The following is a 17988-nucleotide window of genomic DNA, read 5'->3' as shown; positions in this document are numbered from 1 at the left end:
GTTCTTGGTAGAATTCTCATCTGACTCTTGAAAAATCAGAGTTTGCTTTCATTTACAGTTTGCACATTTACGCATTCTCAGTAGACTTTGGTGAATCCATTGTAGATTTCCAGTGTGAGGTGATTTACTTTGTGCAAGGTTTAAGTTGTTAAATGGGAAACGAATATCCAACTAGTCAGTGACAACTGTCTTGAGTTTGGCATTTGTGACAACAATGTCCTGGGATTTCCCACAAGCGCCTCACCTTCTAACCACTATTGCCTGGCTTGTGAGCGGTATAGAGCAGAATCGATTACATGTACGTGTTCGTGCGAGTCTCAGCTTTCCAAAGACGGGTCATACTAGTTTCTAGCTCTAACCATTCAGTCTCTACAGATGTTTTTGATAGAAGGGTTAACGCCCAACACTCCACATTTAGGGTTAGTACCAATGCTCCACTTATTTTCAAATGGCCAACCCATGTGCTCCTCGTTAGTATAGTGGTGAGTATCCCCGCCTGTCACGCGGGAGACCGGGGTTCAATTCCCCGACGGGGAGGAAGGACTGTTTTGTTAGGGTGTACAATGTCACTGAGCCCACAAAGCAGAACATATGCTTGGAATTTAAGCTTTATGATACGATTTCCAGCCTTTGGGGTTATCACTGCTTTGCAAGGCATTGGTTGTTCAGTGGTAGAATTCTCGCCTGCCACGCGGGAGGCCCGGGTTCGATTCCCGGCCAATGCAGGAAGTTTTGAACATGTAATTTCGACAAGTATCCAAACCCCTGGGAAAGAAATCTCTGTTAGATTGCCAGGCTAACAGAGAACTCTGTTCTTGGTAGAATTCTCATCTGACTCTTGAAAAATCAGAGTTTGCTTTCATTTACAGTTTGCACATTTACGCATTCTCAGTAGACTTTGGTGAATCCATTGTAGATTTCCAATGTGAGGTGATTTACTTTGTGAAAGGTTTAAGTTGTTAAATGGGAAACGAATATCCAACTAGTCAGTGACAACTGTCTTGAGTTTGGCATTTGTGACAACAATGTCCTGGGATTTCCCACAAGCGCCTCACCTTCTAACCACTATTGCCTGGCTTGTGAGCGGTATAGAGCAGAATCGATTACATGTACGTGTTCGTGCGAGTCTCAGCTTTCCAAAGACGGGTCATACTAGTTTCTAGCTCTAACCATTCAGTCTCTACAGATGTTTTTGATAGAAGGGTTAACGCCCAACACTCCACATTTAGGGTTAGTACCAATGCTCCACTTATTTTCAAATGGCCAACCCATGTGCTCCTCGTTAGTATAGTGGTGAGTATCCCCGCCTGTCACGCGGGAGACCGGGGTTCAATTCCCCGACGGGGAGGAAGGACTGTTTTGTTAGGGTGTACAATGTCACTGAGCCCACAAAGCAGAACATATGCTTGGAATTTAAGCTTTATGATACGATTTCCAGCCTTTGGGGTTATCACTGCTTTGCAAGGCATTGGTTGTTCAGTGGTAGAATTCTCGCCTGCCACGCGGGAGGCCCGGGTTCGATTCCCGGCCAATGCAGGAAGTTTTGAACATGTAATTTCGACAAGTATCCAAACCCCTGGGAAAGAAATCTCTGTTAGATTGCCAGGCTAACAGAGAACTCTGTTCTCGGTAGAATTCTCATCTGACTCTTGAAAAATCAGAGTTTGCTTTCATTTACAGTTTGCACATTTACGCATTCTCAGTAGACTTTGGTGAATCCATTGTAGATTTCCAGTGTGAGGTGATTTACTTTGTGAAAGGTTTAAGTTGTTAAATGGGAAACGAATATCCAACTAGTCAGTGACAACTGTCTTGAGTTTGGCATTTGTGACAACAATGTCCTGGGATTTCCCACAAGCGCCTCACCTTCTAACCACTATTGCCTGGCTTGTGAGCGGTATAGAGCAGAATCGATTACATGTACGTGTTCGTGCGAGTCTCAGCTTTCCAAAGACGGGTCATACTAGTTTCTAGCTCTAACCATTCAGTCTCTACAGATGTTTTTGATAGAAGGGTTAACGCCCAACACTCCACATTTAGGGTTAGTACCAATGCTCCACTTATTTTCAAATGGCCAACCCATGTGCTCCTCGTTAGTATAGTGGTGAGTATCCCCGCCTGTCACGCGGGAGACTGGGGTTCAATTCCCCGACGGGGAGGAAGGACTGTTTTGTTAGGGTGTACAATGTCACTGAGCCCACAAAGCAGAACATATGCTTGGAATTTAAGCTTTATGATACGATTTCCAGCCTTTGGGGTTATCACTGCTTTGCAAGGCATTGGTTGTTCAGTGTTAGAATTCTCGCCTGCCACGCGGGAGGCCCGGGTTCGATTCCCGGCCAATGCAGGAAGTTTTGAACATGTAATTTCGACAAGTATCCAAACCCCTGGGAAAGAAATCTCTGTTAGATTGCCAGGCTAACAGAGAACTCTGTTCTTGGTAGAATTCTCATCTGACTCTTGAAAAATCAGAGTTTGCTTTCATTTACAGTTTGCACATTTACGCATTCTCAGTAGACTTTGGTGAATCCATTGTAGATTTCCAGTGTGAGGTGATTTACTTTGTGCAAGGTTTAAGTTGTTAAATGGGAAACGAATATCCAACTAGTCAGTGACAACTGTCTTGAGTTTGGCATTTGTGACAACAATGTCCTGGGATTTCCCACAAGCGCCTCACCCTCTAACCACTATTGCCTGGCTTGTGAGCGGTATAGAGCAGAATCGATTACATGTACGTGTTCGTGCGAGTCTCAGCTTTCCAAAGACGGGTCATACTAGTTTCTAGCTCTAACCATTCAGTCTCTACAGATGTTTTTGATAGAAGGGTTAACGCCCAACACTCCACATTTAGGGTTAGTACCAATGCTCCACTTATTTTCAAATGGCCAACCCATGTGCTCCTCGTTAGTATAGTGGTGAGTATCCCCGCCTGTCACGCGGGAGACCGGGGTTCAATTCCCCGACGGGGAGGAAGGACTGTTTTGTTAGGGTGTACAATGTCACTGAGCCCACAAAGCAGAACATATGCTTGGAATTTAAGCTTTATGATACGATTTCCAGCCTTTGGGGTTATCACTGCTTTGCAAGGCATTGGTTGTTCAGTGGTAGAATTCTCGCCTGCCACGCGGGAGGCCCGGGTTCGATTCCCGGCCAATGCAGGAAGTTTTGAACATGTAATTTCGACAAGTATCCAAACCCCTGGGAAAGAAATCTCTGTTAGATTGCCAGGCTAACAGAGAACTCTGTTCTTGGTAGAATTCTCATCTGACTCTTGAAAAATCAGAGTTTGCTTTCATTTACAGTTTGCACATTTACGCATTCTCAGTAGACTTTGGTGAATCCATTGTAGATTTCCAGTGTGAGGTGATTTACTTTGTGCAAGGTTTAAGTTGTTAAATGGGAAACGAATATCCAACTAGTCAGTGACAACTGTCTTGAGTTTGGCATTTGTGACAACAATGTCCTGGGATTTCCCACAAGCGCCTCACCTTCTAACCACTATTGCCTGGCTTGTGAGCGGTATAGAGCAGAATCGATTACATGTACGTGTTCGTGCGAGTCTCAGCTTTCCAAAGACGGGTCATACTAGTTTCTAGCTCTAACCATTCAGTCTCTACAGATGTTTTTGATAGAAGGGTTAACGCCCAACACTCCACATTTAGGGTTAGTACCAATGCTCCACTTATTTTCAAATGGCCAACCCATGTGCTCCTCGTTAGTATAGTGGTGAGTATCCCCGCCTGTCACGCGGGAGACCGGGGTTCAATTCCCCGACGGGGAGGAAGGACTGTTTTGTTAGGGTGTACAATGTCACTGAGCCCACAAAGCAGAACATATGCTTGGAATTTAAGCTTTATGATACGATTTCCAGCCTTTGGGGTTATCACTGCTTTGCAAGGCATTGGTTGTTCAGTGGTAGAATTCTCGCCTGCCACGCGGGAGGCCCGGGTTCGATTCCCGGCCAATGCAGGAAGTTTTGAACATGTAATTTCGACAAGTATCCAAACCCCTGGGAAAGAAATCTCTGTTAGATTGCCAGGCTAACAGAGAACTCTGTTCTTGGTAGAATTCTCATCTGACTCTTGAAAAATCAGAGTTTGCTTTCATTTACAGTTTGCACATTTACGCATTCTCAGTAGACTTTGGTGAATCCATTGTAGATTTCCAATGTGAGGTGATTTACTTTGTGCAAGGTTTAAGTTGTTAAATGGGAAACGAATATCCAACTAGTCAGTGACAACTGTCTTGAGTTTGGCATTTGTGACAACAATGTCCTGGGATTTCCCACAAGCGCCTCACCCTCTAACCACTATTGCCTGGCTTGTGAGCGGTATAGAGCAGAATCGATTACATGTACGTGTTCGTGCGAGTCTCAGCTTTCCAAAGACGGGTCATACTAGTTTCTAGCTCTAACCATTCAGTCTCTACAGATGTTTTTGATAGAAGGGTTAACGCCCAACACTCCACATTTAGGGTTAGTACCAATGCTCCACTTATTTTCAAATGGCCAACCCATGTGCTCCTCGTTAGTATAGTGGTGAGTATCCCCGCCTGTCACGCGGGAGACCGGGGTTCAATTCCCCGACGGGGAGGAAGGACTGTTTTGTTAGGGTGTACAATGTCACTGAGCCCACAAAGCAGAACATATGCTTGGAATTTAAGCTTTATGATACGATTTCCAGCCTTTGGGGTTATCACTGCTTTGCAAGGCATTGGTTGTTCAGTGGTAGAATTCTCGCCTGCCACGCGGGAGGCCCGGGTTCGATTCCCGGCCAATGCAGGAAGGTTTGAACATGTAATTTCGACAAGTATCCAAACCCCTGGGAAAGAAATCTCTGTTAGATTGCCAGGCTAACAGAGAACTCTGTTCTTGGTAGAATTCTCATCTGACTCTTGAAAAATCAGAGTTTGCTTTCATTTACAGTTTGCACATTTACGCATTCTCAGTAGACTTTGGTGAATCCATTGTAGATTTCCAGTGTGAGGTGATTTACTTTGTGCAAGGTTTAAGTTGTTAAATGGGAAACGAATATCCAACTAGTCAGTGACAACTGTCTTGAGTTTGGCATTTGTGACAACAATGTCCTGGGATTTCCCACAAGCGCCTCACCTTCTAACCACTATTGCCTGGCTTGTGAGCGGTATAGAGCAGAATCGATTACATGTACGTGTTCGTGCGAGTCTCAGCTTTCCAAAGACGGGTCATACTAGTTTCTAGCTCTAACCATTCAGTCTCTACAGATGTTTTTGATAGAAGGGTTAACGCCCAACACTCCACATTTAGGGTTAGTACCAATGCTCCACTTATTTTCAAATGGCCAACCCATGTGCTCCTCGTTAGTATAGTGGTGAGTATCCCCGCCTGTCACGCGGGAGACCGGGGTTCAATTCCCCGACGGGGAGGAAGGACTGTTTTGTTAGGGTGTACAATGTCACTGAGCCCACAAAGCAGAACATATGCTTGGAATTTAAGCTTTATGATACGATTTCCAGCCTTTGGGGTTATCACTGCTTTGCAAGGCATTGGTTGTTCAGTGGTAGAATTCTCGCCTGCCACGCGGGAGGCCCGGGTTCGATTCCCGGCCAATGCAGGAAGTTTTGAACATGTAATTTCGACAAGTATCCAAACCCCTGGGAAAGAAATCTCTGTTAGATTGCCAGGCTAACAGAGAACTCTGTTCTTGGTAGAATTCTCATCTGACTCTTGAAAAATCAGAGTTTGCTTTCATTTACAGTTTGCACATTTACGCATTCTCAGTAGACTTTGGTGAATCCATTGTAGATTTCCAATGTGAGGTGATTTACTTTGTGCAAGGTTTAAGTTGTTAAATGGGAAACGAATATCCAACTAGTCAGTGACAACTGTCTTGAGTTTGGCATTTGTGACAACAATGTCCTGGGATTTCCCACAAGCGCCTCACCTTCTAACCACTATTGCCTGGCTTGTGAGCGGTATAGAGCAGAATCGATTACATGTACGTGTTCGTGCGAGTCTCAGCTTTCCAAAGACGGGTCATACTAGTTTCTAGCTCTAACCATTCAGTCTCTACAGATGTTTTTGATAGAAGGGTTAACGCCCAACACTCCACATTTAGGGTTAGTACCAATGCTCCACTTATTTTCAAATGGCCAACCCATGTGCTCCTCGTTAGTATAGTGGTGAGTATCCCCGCCTGTCACGCGGGAGACCGGGGTTCAATTCCCCGACGGGGAGGAAGGACTGTTTTGTTAGGGTGTACAATGTCACTGAGCCCACAAAGCAGAACATATGCTTGGAATTTAAGCTTTATGATACGATTTCCAGCCTTTGGGGTTATCACTGCTTTGCAAGGCATTGGTTGTTCAGTGGTAGAATTCTCGCCTGCCACGCGGGAGGCCCGGGTTCGATTCCCGGCCAATGCAGGAAGTTTTGAACATGTAATTTCGACAAGTATCCAAACCCCTGGGAAAGAAATCTCTGTTAGATTGCCAGGCTAACAGAGAACTCTGTTCTTGGTAGAATTCTCATCTGACTCTTGAAAAATCAGAGTTTGCTTTCATTTACAGTTTGCACATTTACGCATTCTCAGTAGACTTTGGTGAATCCATTGTAGATTTCCAGTGTGAGGTGATTTACTTTGTGCAAGGTTTAAGTTGTTAAATGGGAAACGAATATCCAACTAGTCAGTGACAACTGTCTTGAGTTTGGCATTTGTGACAACAATGTCCTGGGATTTCCCACAAGCGCCTCACCTTCTAACCACTATTGCCTGGCTTGTGAGCGGTATAGAGCAGAATCGATTACATGTACGTGTTCGTGCGAGTCTCAGCTTTCCAAAGACGGGTCATACTAGTTTCTAGCTCTAACCATTCAGTCTCTACAGATGTTTTTGATAGAAGGGTTAACGCCCAACACTCCACATTTAGGGTTAGTACCAATGCTCCACTTATTTTCAAATGGCCAACCCATGTGCTCCTCGTTAGTATAGTGGTGAGTATCCCCGCCTGTCACGCGGGAGACCGGGGTTCAATTCCCCGACGGGGAGGAAGGACTGTTTTGTTAGGGTGTACAATGTCACTGAGCCCACAAAGCAGAACATATGCTTGGAATTTAAGCTTTATGATACGATTTCCAGCCTTTGGGGTTATCACTGCTTTGCAAGGCATTGGTTGTTCAGTGGTAGAATTCTCGCCTGCTACGCGGGAGGCCAGGGTTCGATTCCCGGCCAATGCAGGAAGTTTTGAACATGTAATTTCGACAAGTATCCAAACCCCTGGGAAAGAAATCTCTGTTAGATTGCCAGGCTAACAGAGAACTCTGTTCTTGGTAGAATTCTCATCTGACTCTTGAAAAATCAGAGTTTGCTTTCATTTACAGTTTGCACATTTACGCATTCTCAGTAGACTTTGGTGAATCCATTGTAGATTTCCAATGTGAGGTGATTTACTTTGTGCAAGGTTTAAGTTGTTAAATGGGAAACGAATATCCAACTAGTCAGTGACAACTGTCTTGAGTTTGGCATTTGTGACAACAATGTCCTGGGATTTCCCACAAGCGCCTCACCTTCTAACCACTATTGCCTGGCTTGTGAGCGGTATAGAGCAGAATCGATTACATGTACGTGTTCGTGCGAGTCTCAGCTTTCCAAAGACGGGTCATACTAGTTTCTAGCTCTAACCATTCAGTCTCTACAGATGTTTTTGATAGAAGGGTTAACGCCCAACACTCCACATTTAGGGTTAGTACCAATGCTCCACTTATTTTCAAATGGCCAACCCATGTGCTCCTCGTTAGTATAGTGGTGAGTATCCCCGCCTGTCACGCGGGAGACCGGGGTTCAATTCCCCGACGGGGAGGAAGGACTGTTTTGTTAGGGTGTACAATGTCACTGAGCCCACAAAGCAGAACATATGCTTGGAATTTAAGCTTTATGATACGATTTCCAGCCTTTGGGGTTATCACTGCTTTGCAAGGCATTGGTTGTTCAGTGGTAGAATTCTCGCCTGCCACGCGGGAGGCCCGGGTTCGATTCCCGGCCAATGCAGGAAGTTTTGAACATGTAATTTCGACAAGTATCCAAACCCCTGGGAAAGAAATCTCTGTTAGATTGCCAGGCTAACAGAGAACTCTGTTCTTGGTAGAATTCTCATCTGACTCTTGAAAAATCAGAGTTTGCTTTCATTTACAGTTTGCACATTTACGCATTCTCAGTAGACTTTGGTGAATCCATTGTAGATTTCCAGTGTGAGGTGATTTACTTTGTGCAAGGTTTAAGTTGTTAAATGGGAAACGAATATCCAACTAGTCAGTGACAACTGTCTTGAGTTTGGCATTTGTGACAACAATGTCCTGGGATTTCCCACAAGCGCCTCACCTTCTAACCACTATTGCCTGGCTTGTGAGCGGTATAGAGCAGAATCGATTACATGTACGTGTTCGTGCGAGTCTCAGCTTTCCAAAGACGGGTCATACTAGTTTCTAGCTCTAACCATTCAGTCTCTACAGATGTTTTTGATAGAAGGGTTAACGCCCAACACTCCACATTTAGGGTTAGTACCAATGCTCCACTTATTTTCAAATGGCCAACCCATGTGCTCCTCGTTAGTATAGTGGTGAGTATCCCCGCCTGTCACGCGGGAGACCGGGGTTCAATTCCCCGACGGGGAGGAAGGACTGTTTTGTTAGGGTGTACAATGTCACTGAGCCCACAAAGCAGAACATATGCTTGGAATTTAAGCTTTATGATACGATTTCCAGCCTTTGGGGTTATCACTGCTTTGCAAGGCATTGGTTGTTCAGTGGTAGAATTCTCGCCTGCCACGCGGGAGGCCCGGGTTCGATTCCCGGCCAATGCAGGAAGTTTTGAACATGTAATTTCGACAAGTATCCAAACCCCTGGGAAAGAAATCTCTGTTAGATTGCCAGGCTAACAGAGAACTCTGTTCTTGGTAGAATTCTCATCTGACTCTTGAAAAATCAGAGTTTGCTTTCATTTACAGTTTGCACATTTACGCATTCTCAGTAGACTTTGGTGAATCCATTGTAGATTTCCAGTGTGAGGTGATTTACTTTGTGCAAGGTTTAAGTTGTTAAATGGGAAACGAATATCCAACTAGTCAGTGACAACTGTCTTGAGTTTGGCATTTGTGACAACAATGTCCTGGGATTTCCCACAAGCGCCTCACCTTCTAACCACTATTGCCTGGCTTGTGAGCGGTATAGAGCAGAATCGATTACATGTACGTGTTCGTGCGAGTCTCAGCTTTCCAAAGACGGGTCATACTAGTTTCTAGCTCTAACCATTCAGTCTCTACAGATGTTTTTGATAGAAGGGTTAACGCCCAACACTCCACATTTAGGGTTAGTACCAATGCTCCACTTATTTTCAAATGGCCAACCCATGTGCTCCTCGTTAGTATAGTGGTGAGTATCCCCGCCTGTCACGCGGGAGACCGGGGTTCAATTCCCCGACGGGGAGGAAGGACTGTTTTGTTAGGGTGTACAATGTCACTGAGCCCACAAAGCAGAACATATGCTTGGAATTTAAGCTTTATGATACGATTTCCAGCCTTTGGGGTTATCACTGCTTTGCAAGGCATTGGTTGTTCAGTGGTAGAATTCTCGCCTGCCACGCGGGAGGCCCGGGTTCGATTCCCGGCCAATGCAGGAAGTTTTGAACATGTAATTTCGACAAGTATCCAAACCCCTGGGAAAGAAATCTCTGTTAGATTGCCAGGCTAACAGAGAACTCTGTTCTTGGTAGAATTCTCATCTGACTCTTGAAAAATCAGAGTTTGCTTTCATTTACAGTTTGCACATTTACGCATTCTCAGTAGACTTTGGTGAATCCATTGTAGATTTCCAGTGTGAGGTGATTTACTTTGTGCAAGGTTTAAGTTGTTAAATGGGAAACGAATATCCAACTAGTCAGTGACAACTGTCTTGAGTTTGGCATTTGTGACAACAATGTCCTGGGATTTCCCACAAGCGCCTCACCTTCTAACCACTATTGCCTGGCTTGTGAGCGGTATAGAGCAGAATCGATTACATGTACGTGTTCGTGCGAGTCTCAGCTTTCCAAAGACGGGTCATACTAGTTTCTAGCTCTAACCATTCAGTCTCTACAGATGTTTTTGATAGAAGGGTTAACGCCCAACACTCCACATTTAGGGTTAGTACCAATGCTCCACTTATTTTCAAATGGCCAACCCATGTGCTCCTCGTTAGTATAGTGGTGAGTATCCCCGCCTGTCACGCGGGAGACCGGGGTTCAATTCCCCGACGGGGAGGAAGGACTGTTTTGTTAGGGTGTACAATGTCACTGAGCCCACAAAGCAGAACATATGCTTGGAATTTAAGCTTTATGATACGATTTCCAGCCTTTGGGGTTATCACTGCTTTGCAAGGCATTGGTTGTTCAGTGGTAGAATTCTCGCCTGCCACGCGGGAGGCCCGGGTTCGATTCCCGGCCAATGCAGGAAGTTTTGAACATGTAATTTCGACAAGTATCCAAACCCCTGGGAAAGAAATCTCTGTTAGATTGCCAGGCTAACAGAGAACTCTGTTCTTGGTAGAATTCTCATCTGACTCTTGAAAAATCAGAGTTTGCTTTCATTTACAGTTTGCACATTTACGCATTCTCAGTAGACTTTGGTGAATCCATTGTAGATTTCCAATGTGAGGTGATTTACTTTGTGAAAGGTTTAAGTTGTTAAATGGGAAACGAATATCCAACTAGTCAGTGACAACTGTCTTGAGTTTGGCATTTGTGACAACAATGTCCTGGGATTTCCCACAAGCGCCTCACCTTCTAACCACTATTGCCTGGCTTGTGAGCGGTATAGAGCAAAATCGATTACATGTACGTGTTCGTGCGAGTCTCAGCTTTCCAAAGACGGGTCATACTAGTTTCTAGCTCTAACCATTCAGTCTCTACAGATGTTTTTGATAGAAGGGTTAACGCCCAACACTCCACATTTAGGGTTAGTACCAATGCTCCACTTATTTTCAAATGGCCAACCCATGTGCTCCTCGTTAGTATAGTGGTGAGTATCCCCGCCTGTCACGCGGGAGACCGGGGTTCAATTCCCCGACGGGGAGGAAGGACTGTTTTGTTAGGGTGTACAATGTCACTGAGCCCACAAAGCAGAACATATGCTTGGAATTTAAGCTTTATGATACGATTTCCAGCCTTTGGGGTTATCACTGCTTTGCAAGGCATTGGTTGTTCAGTGGTAGAATTCTCGCCTGCCACGCGGGAGGCCCGGGTTCGATTCCCGGCCAATGCAGGAAGTTTTGAACATGTAATTTCGACAAGTATCCAAACCCCTGGGAAAGAAATCTCTGTTAGATTGCCAGGCTAACAGAGAACTCTGTTCTTGGTAGAATTCTCATCTGACTCTTGAAAAATCAGAGTTTGCTTTCATTTACAGTTTACACATTTACGCATTCTCAGTAGACTTTGGTGAATCCATTGTAGATTTCCAATGTGAGGTGATTTACTTTGTGAAAGGTTTAAGTTGTTAAATGGGAAACGAATATCCAACTAGTCAGTGACAACTGTCTTGAGTTTGGCATTTGTGACAACAATGTCCTGGGATTTCCCACAAGCGCCTCACCTTCTAACCACTATTGCCTGGCTTGTGAGCGGTATAGAGCAGAATCGATTACATGTACGTGTTCGTGCGAGTCTCAGCTTTCCAAAGACGGGTCATACTAGTTTCTAGCTCTAACCATTCAGTCTCTACAGATGTTTTTGATAGAAGGGTTAACGCCCAACACTCCACATTTAGGGTTAGTACCAATGCTCCACTTATTTTCAAATGGCCAACCCATGTGCTCCTCGTTAGTATAGTGGTGAGTATCCCCGCCTGTCACGCGGGAGACCGGGGTTCAATTCCCCGACGGGGAGGAAGGACTGTTTTGTTAGGGTGTACAATGTCACTGAGCCCACAAAGCAGAACATATGCTTGGAATTTAAGCTTTATGATACGATTTCCAGCCTTTGGGGTTATCACTGCTTTGCAAGGCATTGGTTGTTCAGTGGTAGAATTCTCGCCTGCCACGAGGGAGGCCCGGGTTCGATTCCCGGCCAATGCAGGAAGTTTTGAACATGTAATTTCGACAAGTATCCAAACCCCTGGGAAAGAAATCTCTGTTAGATTGCCAGGCTAACAGAGAACTCTGTTCTTGGTAGAATTCTCATCTGACTCTTGAAAAATCAGAGTTTGCTTTCATTTACAGTTTGCACATTTACGCATTCTCAGTAGACTTTGGTGAATCCATTGTAGATTTCCAGTGTGAGGTGATTTACTTTGTGCAAGGTTTAAGTTGTTAAATGGGAAACGAATATCCAACTAGTCAGTGACAACTGTCTTGAGTTTGGCATTTGTGACAACAATGTCCTGGGATTTCCCACAAGCGCCTCACCTTCTAACCACTATTGCCTGGCTTGTGAGCGGTATAGAGCAGAATCGATTACATGTACGTGTTCGTGCGAGTCTCAGCTTTCCAAAGACGGGTCATACTAGTTTCTAGCTCTAACCATTCAGTCTCTACAGATGTTTTTGATAGAAGGGTTAACGCCCAACACTCCACATTTAGGGTTAGTACCAATGCTCCACTTATTTTCAAATGGCCAACCCATGTGCTCCTCGTTAGTATAGTGGTGAGTATCCCCGCCTGTCACGCGGGAGACCGGGGTTCAATTCCCCGACGGGGAGGAAGGACTGTTTTGTTAGGGTGTACAATGTCACTGAGCCCACAAAGCAGAACATATGCTTGGAATTTAAGCTTTATGATACGATTTCCAGCCTTTGGGGTTATCACTGCTTTGCAAGGCATTGGTTGTTCAGTGGTAGAATTCTCGCCTGCCACGCGGGAGGCCCGGGTTCGATTCCCGGCCAATGCAGGAAGTTTTGAACATGTAATTTCGACAAGTATCCAAACCCCTGGGAAAGAAATCTCTGTTAGATTGCCAGGCTAACAGAGAACTCTGTTCTTGGTAGAATTCTCATCTGACTCTTGAAAAATCAGAGTTTGCTTTCATTTACAGTTTGCACATTTACGCATTCTCATTAGACTTTGGTGAATCCATTGTAGATTTCCAATGTGAGGTGATTTACTTTGTGAAAGGTTTAAGTTGTTAAATGGGAAACGAATATCCAACTAGTCAGTGACAACTGTCTTGAGTTTGGCATTTGTGACAACAATGTCCTGGGATTTCCCACAAGCGCCTCACCTTCTAACCACTATTGCCTGGCTTGTGAGCGGTATAGAGCAGAATCGATTACATGTACGTGTTCGTGCGAGTCTCAGCTTTCCAAAGACGGGTCATACTAGTTTCTAGCTCTAACCATTCAGTCTCTACAGATGTTTTTGATAGAAGGGTTAACGCCCAACACTCCACATTTAGGGTTAGTACCAATGCTCCACTTATTTTCAAATGGCCAACCCATGTGCTCCTCGTTAGTATAGTGGTGAGTATCCCCGCCTGTCACGCGGGAGACCGGGGTTCAATTCCCCGACGGGGAGGAAGGACTGTTTTGTTAGGGTGTACAATGTCACTGAGCCCACAAAGCAGAACATATGCTTGGAATTTAAGCTTTATGATACGATTTCCAGCCTTTGGGGTTATCACTGCTTTGCAAGGCATTGGTTGTTCAGTGGTAGAATTCTCGCCTGCCACGCGGGAGGCCCGGGTTCGATTCCCGGCCAATGCAGGAAGTTTTGAACATGTAATTTCGACAAGTATCCAAACCCCTGGGAAAGAAATCTCTGTTAGATTGCCAGGCTAACAGAGAACTCTGTTCTTGGTAGAATTCTCATCTGACTCTTGAAAAATCAGAGTTTGCTTTCATTTACAGTTTGCACATTTACGCATTCTCAGTAGACTTTGGTGAATCCATTGTAGATTTCCAATGTGAGGTGATTTACTTTGTGCAAGGTTTAAGTTGTTAAATGGGAAACGAATATCCAACTAGTCAGTGACAACTGTCTTGAGTTTGGCATTTGTGACAACAATGTCCTGGGATTTCCCACAAGCGCCTCACCTTCTAACCACTATTGCCTGGCTTGTGAGCGGTATAGAGCAGAATCGATTACATGTACGTGTTCGTGCGAGTCTCAGCTTTCCAAAGACGGGTCATACTAGTTTCTAGCTCTAACCATTCAGTCTCTACAGATGTTTTTGATAGAAGGGTTAACGCCCAACACTCCACATTTAGGGTTAGTACCAATGCTCCACTTATTTTCAAATGGCCAACCCATGTGCTCCTCGTTAGTATAGTGGTGAGTATCCCCGCCTGTCACGCGGGAGACCGGGGTTCAATTCCCCGACGGGGAGGAAGGACTGTTTTGTTAGGGTGTACAATGTCACTGAGCCCACAAAGCAGAACATATGCTTGGAATTTAAGCTTTATGATACGATTTCCAGCCTTTGGGGTTATCACTGCTTTGCAAGGCATTGGTTGTTCAGTGGTAGAATTCTCGCCTGCCACGCGGGAGGCCCGGGTTCGATTCCCGGCCAATGCAGGAAGTTTTGAACATGTAATTTCGACAAGTATCCAAACCCCTGGGAAAGAAATCTCTGTTAGATTGCCAGGCTAACAGAGAACTCTGTTCTTGGTAGAATTCTCATCTGACTCTTGAAAAATCAGAGTTTGCTTTCATTTACAGTTTGCACATTTACGCATTCTCAGTAGACTTTGGTGAATCCATTGTAGATTTCCAGTGTGAGGTGATTTACTTTGTGCAAGGTTTAAGTTGTTAAATGGGAAACGAATATCCAACTAGTCAGTGACAACTGTCTTGAGTTTGGCATTTGTGACAACAATGTCCTGGGATTTCCCACAAGCGCCTCACCTTCTAACCACTATTGCCTGGCTTGTGAGCGGTATAGAGCAGAATCGATTACATGTACGTGTTCGTGCGAGTCTCAGCTTTCCAAAGACGGGTCATACAGGTTTCTAGCTCTAACCATTCAGTCTCTACAGATGTTTTTGATAGAAGGGTTAACGCCCAACACTCCACATTTAGGGTTAGTACCAATGCTCCACTTATTTTCAAATGGCCAACCCATGTGCTCCTCGTTAGTATAGTGGTGAGTATCCCCGCCTGTCACGCGGGAGACCGGGGTTCAATTCCCCGACGGGGAGGAAGGACTGTTTTGTTAGGGTGTACAATGTCACTGAGCCCACAAAGCAGAACATATGCTTGGAATTTAAGCTTTATGATACGATTTCCAGCCTTTGGGGTTATCACTGCTTTGCAAGGCATTGGTTGTTCAGTGGTAGAATTCTCGCCTGCCACGCGGGAGGCCCGGGTTCGATTCCCGGCCAATGCAGGAAGTTTTGAACATGTAATTTCGACAAGTATCCAAACCCCTGGGAAAGAAATCTCTGTTAGATTGCCAGGCTAACAGAGAACTCTGTTCTTGGTAGAATTCTCATCTGACTCTTGAAAAATCAGAGTTTGCTTTCATTTACAGTTTGCACATTTACGCATTCTCAGTAGACTTTGGTGAATCCATTGTAGATTTCCAGTGTGAGGTGATTTACTTTGTGCAAGGTTTAAGTTGTTAAATGGGAAACGAATATCCAACTAGTCAGTGACAACTGTCTTGAGTTTGGCATTTGTGACAACAATGTCCTGGGATTTCCCACAAGCGCCTCACCTTCTAACCACTATTGCCTGGCTTGTGAGCGGTATAGAGCAGAATCGATTACATGTACGTGTTCGTGCGAGTCTCAGCTTTCCAAAGACGGGTCATACTAGTTTCTAGCTCTAACCATTCAGTCTCTACAGATGTTTATGATAGAAGGGTTAAGGCCCAACACTCCACATTTAGGGTTAGTACCAATGCTCCACTTATTTTCAAATGGCCAACCCATGTGCTCCTCGTTAGTATAGTGGTGAGTATCCCCGCCTGTCACGCGGGAGACCGGGGTTCAATTCCCCGACGGGGAGGAAGGACTGTTTTGTTAGGGTGTACAATGTCACTGAGCCCACAAAGCAGAACATATGCTTGGAATTTAAGCTTTATGATACGATTTCCAGCCTTTGGGGTTATCACTGCTTTGCAAGGCATTGGTTGTTCAGTGGTAGAATTCTCGCCTGCCACGCGGGAGGCCCGGGTTCGATTCCCGGCCAATGCAGGAAGTTTTGAACATGTAATTTCGACAAGTATCCAAACCCCTGGGAAAGAAATCTCTGTTAGATTGCCAGGCTAACAGAGAACTCTGTTCTTGGTAGAATTCTCATCTGACTCTTGAAAAATCAGAGTTTGCTTTCATTTACAGTTTGCACATTTACGCATTCTCAGTAGACTTTGGTGAATCCATTGTAGATTTCCAGTGTGAGGTGATTTACTTTGTGCAAGGTTTAAGTTGTTAAATGGGAAACGAATATCCAACTAGTCAGTGACAACTGTCTTGAGTTTGGCATTTGTGACAACAATGTCCTGGGATTTCCCACAAGCGCCTCACCTTCTAACCACTATTGCCTGGCTTGTGAGCGGTATAGAGCAGAATCGATTACATGTACGTGTTCGTGCGAGTCTCAGCTTTCCAAAGACGGGTCATACAGGTTTCTAGCTCTAACCATTCAGTCTCTACAGATGTTTTTGATAGAAGGGTTAACGCCCAACACTCCACATTTAGGGTTAGTACCAATGCTCCACTTATTTTCAAATGGCCAACCCATGTGCTCCTCGTTAGTATAGTGGTGAGTATCCCCGCCTGTCACGCGGGAGACCGGGGTTCAATTCCCCGACGGGGAGGAAGGACTGTTTTGTTAGGGTGTACAATGTCACTGAGCCCACAAAGCAGAACATATGCTTGGAATTTAAGCTTTATGATACGATTTCCAGCCTTTGGGGTTATCACTGCTTTGCAAGGCATTGGTTGTTCAGTGGTAGAATTCTCGCCTGCCACGCGGGAGGCCCGGGTTCGATTCCCGGCCAATGCAGGAAGTTTTGAACATGTAATTTCGACAAGTATCCAAACCCCTGGGAAAGAAATCTCTGTTAGATTGCCAGGCTAACAGAGAACTCTGTTCTTGGTAGAATTCTCATCTGACTCTTGAAAAATCAGAGTTTGCTTTCATTTACAGTTTGCACATTTACGCATTCTCAGTAGACTTTGGTGAATCCATTGTAGATTTCCAGTGTGAGGTGATTTACTTTGTGCAAGGTTTAAGTTGTTAAATGGGAAACGAATATCCAACTAGTCAGTGACAACTGTCTTGAGTTTGGCATTTGTGACAACAATGTCCTGGGATTTCCCACAAGCGCCTCACCTTCTAACCACTATTGCCTGGCTTGTGAGCGGTATAGAGCAGAATCGATTACATGTACGTGTTCGTGCGAGTCTCAGCTTTCCAAAGACGGGTCATACTAGTTTCTAGCTCTAACCATTCAGTCTCTACAGATGTTTTTGATAGAAGGGTTAACGCCCAACACTCCACATTTAGGGTTAGTACCAATGCTCCACTTATTTTCAAATGGCCAACCCATGTGCTCCTCGTTAGTATAGTGGTGAGTATCCCCGCCTGTCACGCGGGAGACCGGGGTTCAATTCCCCGACGGGGAGGAAGGACTGTTTTGTTAGGGTGTACAATGTCACTGAGCCCACAAAGCAGAACATATGCTTGGAATTTAAGCTTTATGATACGATTTCCAGCCTTTGGGGTTATCACTGCTTTGCAAGGCATTGGTTGTTCAGTGGTAGAATTCTCGCCTGCCACGCGGGAGGCCCGGGTTCGATTCCCGGCCAATGCAGGAAGGTTTGAACATGTAATTTCGACAAGTATCCAAACCCCTGGGAAAGAAATCTCTGTTAGATTGCCAGGCTAACAGAGAACTCTGTTCTTGGTAGAATTCTCATCTGACTCTTGAAAAATCAGAGTTTGCTTTCATTTACAGTTTGCACATTTACGCATTCTCAGTAGACTTTGGTGAATCCATTGTAGATTTCCAGTGTGAGGTGATTTACTTTGTGCAAGGTTTAAGT

At 44.9% G+C, this 17988-nt stretch overlaps 44 non-coding genes across 44 annotated transcripts; all 44 read left to right on the top strand.

The window, feature by feature from the left end:
* The first annotated feature begins 465 nt into the window (after positions 1 to 465).
* trnad-guc (transfer RNA aspartic acid (anticodon GUC)) lies at positions 466 to 537 on the top strand. Its single transcript has one exon. It is a non-coding gene; the product is annotated as a tRNA-Asp (tRNA).
* Positions 538 to 654: 117 nt separating this feature from the next.
* On the top strand, positions 655 to 725 carry trnag-gcc (transfer RNA glycine (anticodon GCC)). Its single transcript has one exon. It is a non-coding gene; the product is annotated as a tRNA-Gly (tRNA).
* Positions 726 to 1276: 551 nt separating this feature from the next.
* On the top strand, positions 1277 to 1348 carry trnad-guc (transfer RNA aspartic acid (anticodon GUC)). Its single transcript has one exon. It is a non-coding gene; the product is annotated as a tRNA-Asp (tRNA).
* Positions 1349 to 1465: 117 nt separating this feature from the next.
* trnag-gcc (transfer RNA glycine (anticodon GCC)) lies at positions 1466 to 1536 on the top strand. The gene has a single exon. It is a non-coding gene; the product is annotated as a tRNA-Gly (tRNA).
* A 551-nt stretch (positions 1537 to 2087) lies between these two features.
* Positions 2088 to 2159, top strand: trnad-guc (transfer RNA aspartic acid (anticodon GUC)). The gene has a single exon. It is a non-coding gene; the product is annotated as a tRNA-Asp (tRNA).
* Positions 2160 to 2276: 117 nt separating this feature from the next.
* trnag-gcc (transfer RNA glycine (anticodon GCC)) lies at positions 2277 to 2347 on the top strand. The gene has a single exon. It is a non-coding gene; the product is annotated as a tRNA-Gly (tRNA).
* A 551-nt stretch (positions 2348 to 2898) lies between these two features.
* Positions 2899 to 2970, top strand: trnad-guc (transfer RNA aspartic acid (anticodon GUC)). Its single transcript has one exon. It is a non-coding gene; the product is annotated as a tRNA-Asp (tRNA).
* A 117-nt stretch (positions 2971 to 3087) lies between these two features.
* Positions 3088 to 3158, top strand: trnag-gcc (transfer RNA glycine (anticodon GCC)). Its single transcript has one exon. It is a non-coding gene; the product is annotated as a tRNA-Gly (tRNA).
* A 551-nt stretch (positions 3159 to 3709) lies between these two features.
* On the top strand, positions 3710 to 3781 carry trnad-guc (transfer RNA aspartic acid (anticodon GUC)). Its single transcript has one exon. It is a non-coding gene; the product is annotated as a tRNA-Asp (tRNA).
* A 117-nt stretch (positions 3782 to 3898) lies between these two features.
* trnag-gcc (transfer RNA glycine (anticodon GCC)) lies at positions 3899 to 3969 on the top strand. Its single transcript has one exon. It is a non-coding gene; the product is annotated as a tRNA-Gly (tRNA).
* Positions 3970 to 4520: 551 nt separating this feature from the next.
* On the top strand, positions 4521 to 4592 carry trnad-guc (transfer RNA aspartic acid (anticodon GUC)). Its single transcript has one exon. It is a non-coding gene; the product is annotated as a tRNA-Asp (tRNA).
* Positions 4593 to 4709: 117 nt separating this feature from the next.
* trnag-gcc (transfer RNA glycine (anticodon GCC)) lies at positions 4710 to 4780 on the top strand. The gene has a single exon. It is a non-coding gene; the product is annotated as a tRNA-Gly (tRNA).
* A 551-nt stretch (positions 4781 to 5331) lies between these two features.
* On the top strand, positions 5332 to 5403 carry trnad-guc (transfer RNA aspartic acid (anticodon GUC)). Its single transcript has one exon. It is a non-coding gene; the product is annotated as a tRNA-Asp (tRNA).
* A 117-nt stretch (positions 5404 to 5520) lies between these two features.
* On the top strand, positions 5521 to 5591 carry trnag-gcc (transfer RNA glycine (anticodon GCC)). Its single transcript has one exon. It is a non-coding gene; the product is annotated as a tRNA-Gly (tRNA).
* Positions 5592 to 6142: 551 nt separating this feature from the next.
* trnad-guc (transfer RNA aspartic acid (anticodon GUC)) lies at positions 6143 to 6214 on the top strand. Its single transcript has one exon. It is a non-coding gene; the product is annotated as a tRNA-Asp (tRNA).
* A 117-nt stretch (positions 6215 to 6331) lies between these two features.
* On the top strand, positions 6332 to 6402 carry trnag-gcc (transfer RNA glycine (anticodon GCC)). Its single transcript has one exon. It is a non-coding gene; the product is annotated as a tRNA-Gly (tRNA).
* A 551-nt stretch (positions 6403 to 6953) lies between these two features.
* Positions 6954 to 7025, top strand: trnad-guc (transfer RNA aspartic acid (anticodon GUC)). Its single transcript has one exon. It is a non-coding gene; the product is annotated as a tRNA-Asp (tRNA).
* A 117-nt stretch (positions 7026 to 7142) lies between these two features.
* trnas-gcu (transfer RNA serine (anticodon GCU)) lies at positions 7143 to 7213 on the top strand. The gene has a single exon. It is a non-coding gene; the product is annotated as a tRNA-Ser (tRNA).
* A 551-nt stretch (positions 7214 to 7764) lies between these two features.
* trnad-guc (transfer RNA aspartic acid (anticodon GUC)) lies at positions 7765 to 7836 on the top strand. The gene has a single exon. It is a non-coding gene; the product is annotated as a tRNA-Asp (tRNA).
* A 117-nt stretch (positions 7837 to 7953) lies between these two features.
* Positions 7954 to 8024, top strand: trnag-gcc (transfer RNA glycine (anticodon GCC)). Its single transcript has one exon. It is a non-coding gene; the product is annotated as a tRNA-Gly (tRNA).
* A 551-nt stretch (positions 8025 to 8575) lies between these two features.
* trnad-guc (transfer RNA aspartic acid (anticodon GUC)) lies at positions 8576 to 8647 on the top strand. Its single transcript has one exon. It is a non-coding gene; the product is annotated as a tRNA-Asp (tRNA).
* Positions 8648 to 8764: 117 nt separating this feature from the next.
* On the top strand, positions 8765 to 8835 carry trnag-gcc (transfer RNA glycine (anticodon GCC)). The gene has a single exon. It is a non-coding gene; the product is annotated as a tRNA-Gly (tRNA).
* Positions 8836 to 9386: 551 nt separating this feature from the next.
* trnad-guc (transfer RNA aspartic acid (anticodon GUC)) lies at positions 9387 to 9458 on the top strand. The gene has a single exon. It is a non-coding gene; the product is annotated as a tRNA-Asp (tRNA).
* A 117-nt stretch (positions 9459 to 9575) lies between these two features.
* On the top strand, positions 9576 to 9646 carry trnag-gcc (transfer RNA glycine (anticodon GCC)). Its single transcript has one exon. It is a non-coding gene; the product is annotated as a tRNA-Gly (tRNA).
* Positions 9647 to 10197: 551 nt separating this feature from the next.
* trnad-guc (transfer RNA aspartic acid (anticodon GUC)) lies at positions 10198 to 10269 on the top strand. Its single transcript has one exon. It is a non-coding gene; the product is annotated as a tRNA-Asp (tRNA).
* A 117-nt stretch (positions 10270 to 10386) lies between these two features.
* On the top strand, positions 10387 to 10457 carry trnag-gcc (transfer RNA glycine (anticodon GCC)). The gene has a single exon. It is a non-coding gene; the product is annotated as a tRNA-Gly (tRNA).
* A 551-nt stretch (positions 10458 to 11008) lies between these two features.
* trnad-guc (transfer RNA aspartic acid (anticodon GUC)) lies at positions 11009 to 11080 on the top strand. The gene has a single exon. It is a non-coding gene; the product is annotated as a tRNA-Asp (tRNA).
* A 117-nt stretch (positions 11081 to 11197) lies between these two features.
* On the top strand, positions 11198 to 11268 carry trnag-gcc (transfer RNA glycine (anticodon GCC)). Its single transcript has one exon. It is a non-coding gene; the product is annotated as a tRNA-Gly (tRNA).
* Positions 11269 to 11819: 551 nt separating this feature from the next.
* On the top strand, positions 11820 to 11891 carry trnad-guc (transfer RNA aspartic acid (anticodon GUC)). The gene has a single exon. It is a non-coding gene; the product is annotated as a tRNA-Asp (tRNA).
* Positions 11892 to 12008: 117 nt separating this feature from the next.
* On the top strand, positions 12009 to 12079 carry trnag-gcc (transfer RNA glycine (anticodon GCC)). Its single transcript has one exon. It is a non-coding gene; the product is annotated as a tRNA-Gly (tRNA).
* A 551-nt stretch (positions 12080 to 12630) lies between these two features.
* Positions 12631 to 12702, top strand: trnad-guc (transfer RNA aspartic acid (anticodon GUC)). The gene has a single exon. It is a non-coding gene; the product is annotated as a tRNA-Asp (tRNA).
* A 117-nt stretch (positions 12703 to 12819) lies between these two features.
* trnag-gcc (transfer RNA glycine (anticodon GCC)) lies at positions 12820 to 12890 on the top strand. Its single transcript has one exon. It is a non-coding gene; the product is annotated as a tRNA-Gly (tRNA).
* A 551-nt stretch (positions 12891 to 13441) lies between these two features.
* On the top strand, positions 13442 to 13513 carry trnad-guc (transfer RNA aspartic acid (anticodon GUC)). The gene has a single exon. It is a non-coding gene; the product is annotated as a tRNA-Asp (tRNA).
* Positions 13514 to 13630: 117 nt separating this feature from the next.
* trnag-gcc (transfer RNA glycine (anticodon GCC)) lies at positions 13631 to 13701 on the top strand. Its single transcript has one exon. It is a non-coding gene; the product is annotated as a tRNA-Gly (tRNA).
* A 551-nt stretch (positions 13702 to 14252) lies between these two features.
* Positions 14253 to 14324, top strand: trnad-guc (transfer RNA aspartic acid (anticodon GUC)). The gene has a single exon. It is a non-coding gene; the product is annotated as a tRNA-Asp (tRNA).
* Positions 14325 to 14441: 117 nt separating this feature from the next.
* Positions 14442 to 14512, top strand: trnag-gcc (transfer RNA glycine (anticodon GCC)). Its single transcript has one exon. It is a non-coding gene; the product is annotated as a tRNA-Gly (tRNA).
* A 551-nt stretch (positions 14513 to 15063) lies between these two features.
* trnad-guc (transfer RNA aspartic acid (anticodon GUC)) lies at positions 15064 to 15135 on the top strand. The gene has a single exon. It is a non-coding gene; the product is annotated as a tRNA-Asp (tRNA).
* A 117-nt stretch (positions 15136 to 15252) lies between these two features.
* trnag-gcc (transfer RNA glycine (anticodon GCC)) lies at positions 15253 to 15323 on the top strand. The gene has a single exon. It is a non-coding gene; the product is annotated as a tRNA-Gly (tRNA).
* Positions 15324 to 15874: 551 nt separating this feature from the next.
* Positions 15875 to 15946, top strand: trnad-guc (transfer RNA aspartic acid (anticodon GUC)). Its single transcript has one exon. It is a non-coding gene; the product is annotated as a tRNA-Asp (tRNA).
* A 117-nt stretch (positions 15947 to 16063) lies between these two features.
* trnag-gcc (transfer RNA glycine (anticodon GCC)) lies at positions 16064 to 16134 on the top strand. Its single transcript has one exon. It is a non-coding gene; the product is annotated as a tRNA-Gly (tRNA).
* A 551-nt stretch (positions 16135 to 16685) lies between these two features.
* trnad-guc (transfer RNA aspartic acid (anticodon GUC)) lies at positions 16686 to 16757 on the top strand. Its single transcript has one exon. It is a non-coding gene; the product is annotated as a tRNA-Asp (tRNA).
* A 117-nt stretch (positions 16758 to 16874) lies between these two features.
* trnag-gcc (transfer RNA glycine (anticodon GCC)) lies at positions 16875 to 16945 on the top strand. The gene has a single exon. It is a non-coding gene; the product is annotated as a tRNA-Gly (tRNA).
* A 551-nt stretch (positions 16946 to 17496) lies between these two features.
* trnad-guc (transfer RNA aspartic acid (anticodon GUC)) lies at positions 17497 to 17568 on the top strand. Its single transcript has one exon. It is a non-coding gene; the product is annotated as a tRNA-Asp (tRNA).
* A 117-nt stretch (positions 17569 to 17685) lies between these two features.
* On the top strand, positions 17686 to 17756 carry trnag-gcc (transfer RNA glycine (anticodon GCC)). Its single transcript has one exon. It is a non-coding gene; the product is annotated as a tRNA-Gly (tRNA).
* Positions 17757 to 17988: the final 232 nt, after the last annotated feature.

The sequence above is a fragment of the Salvelinus alpinus genome, chromosome 18 (assembly GCF_045679555.1).
Source record: "Salvelinus alpinus chromosome 18, SLU_Salpinus.1, whole genome shotgun sequence".
NCBI classification, from domain to species: domain Eukaryota; kingdom Metazoa; phylum Chordata; class Actinopteri; order Salmoniformes; family Salmonidae; genus Salvelinus; species Salvelinus alpinus.
Note: the sequence above shows the minus strand (reverse complement) of the source record. Positions and strands in the feature narration are given on the sequence as shown.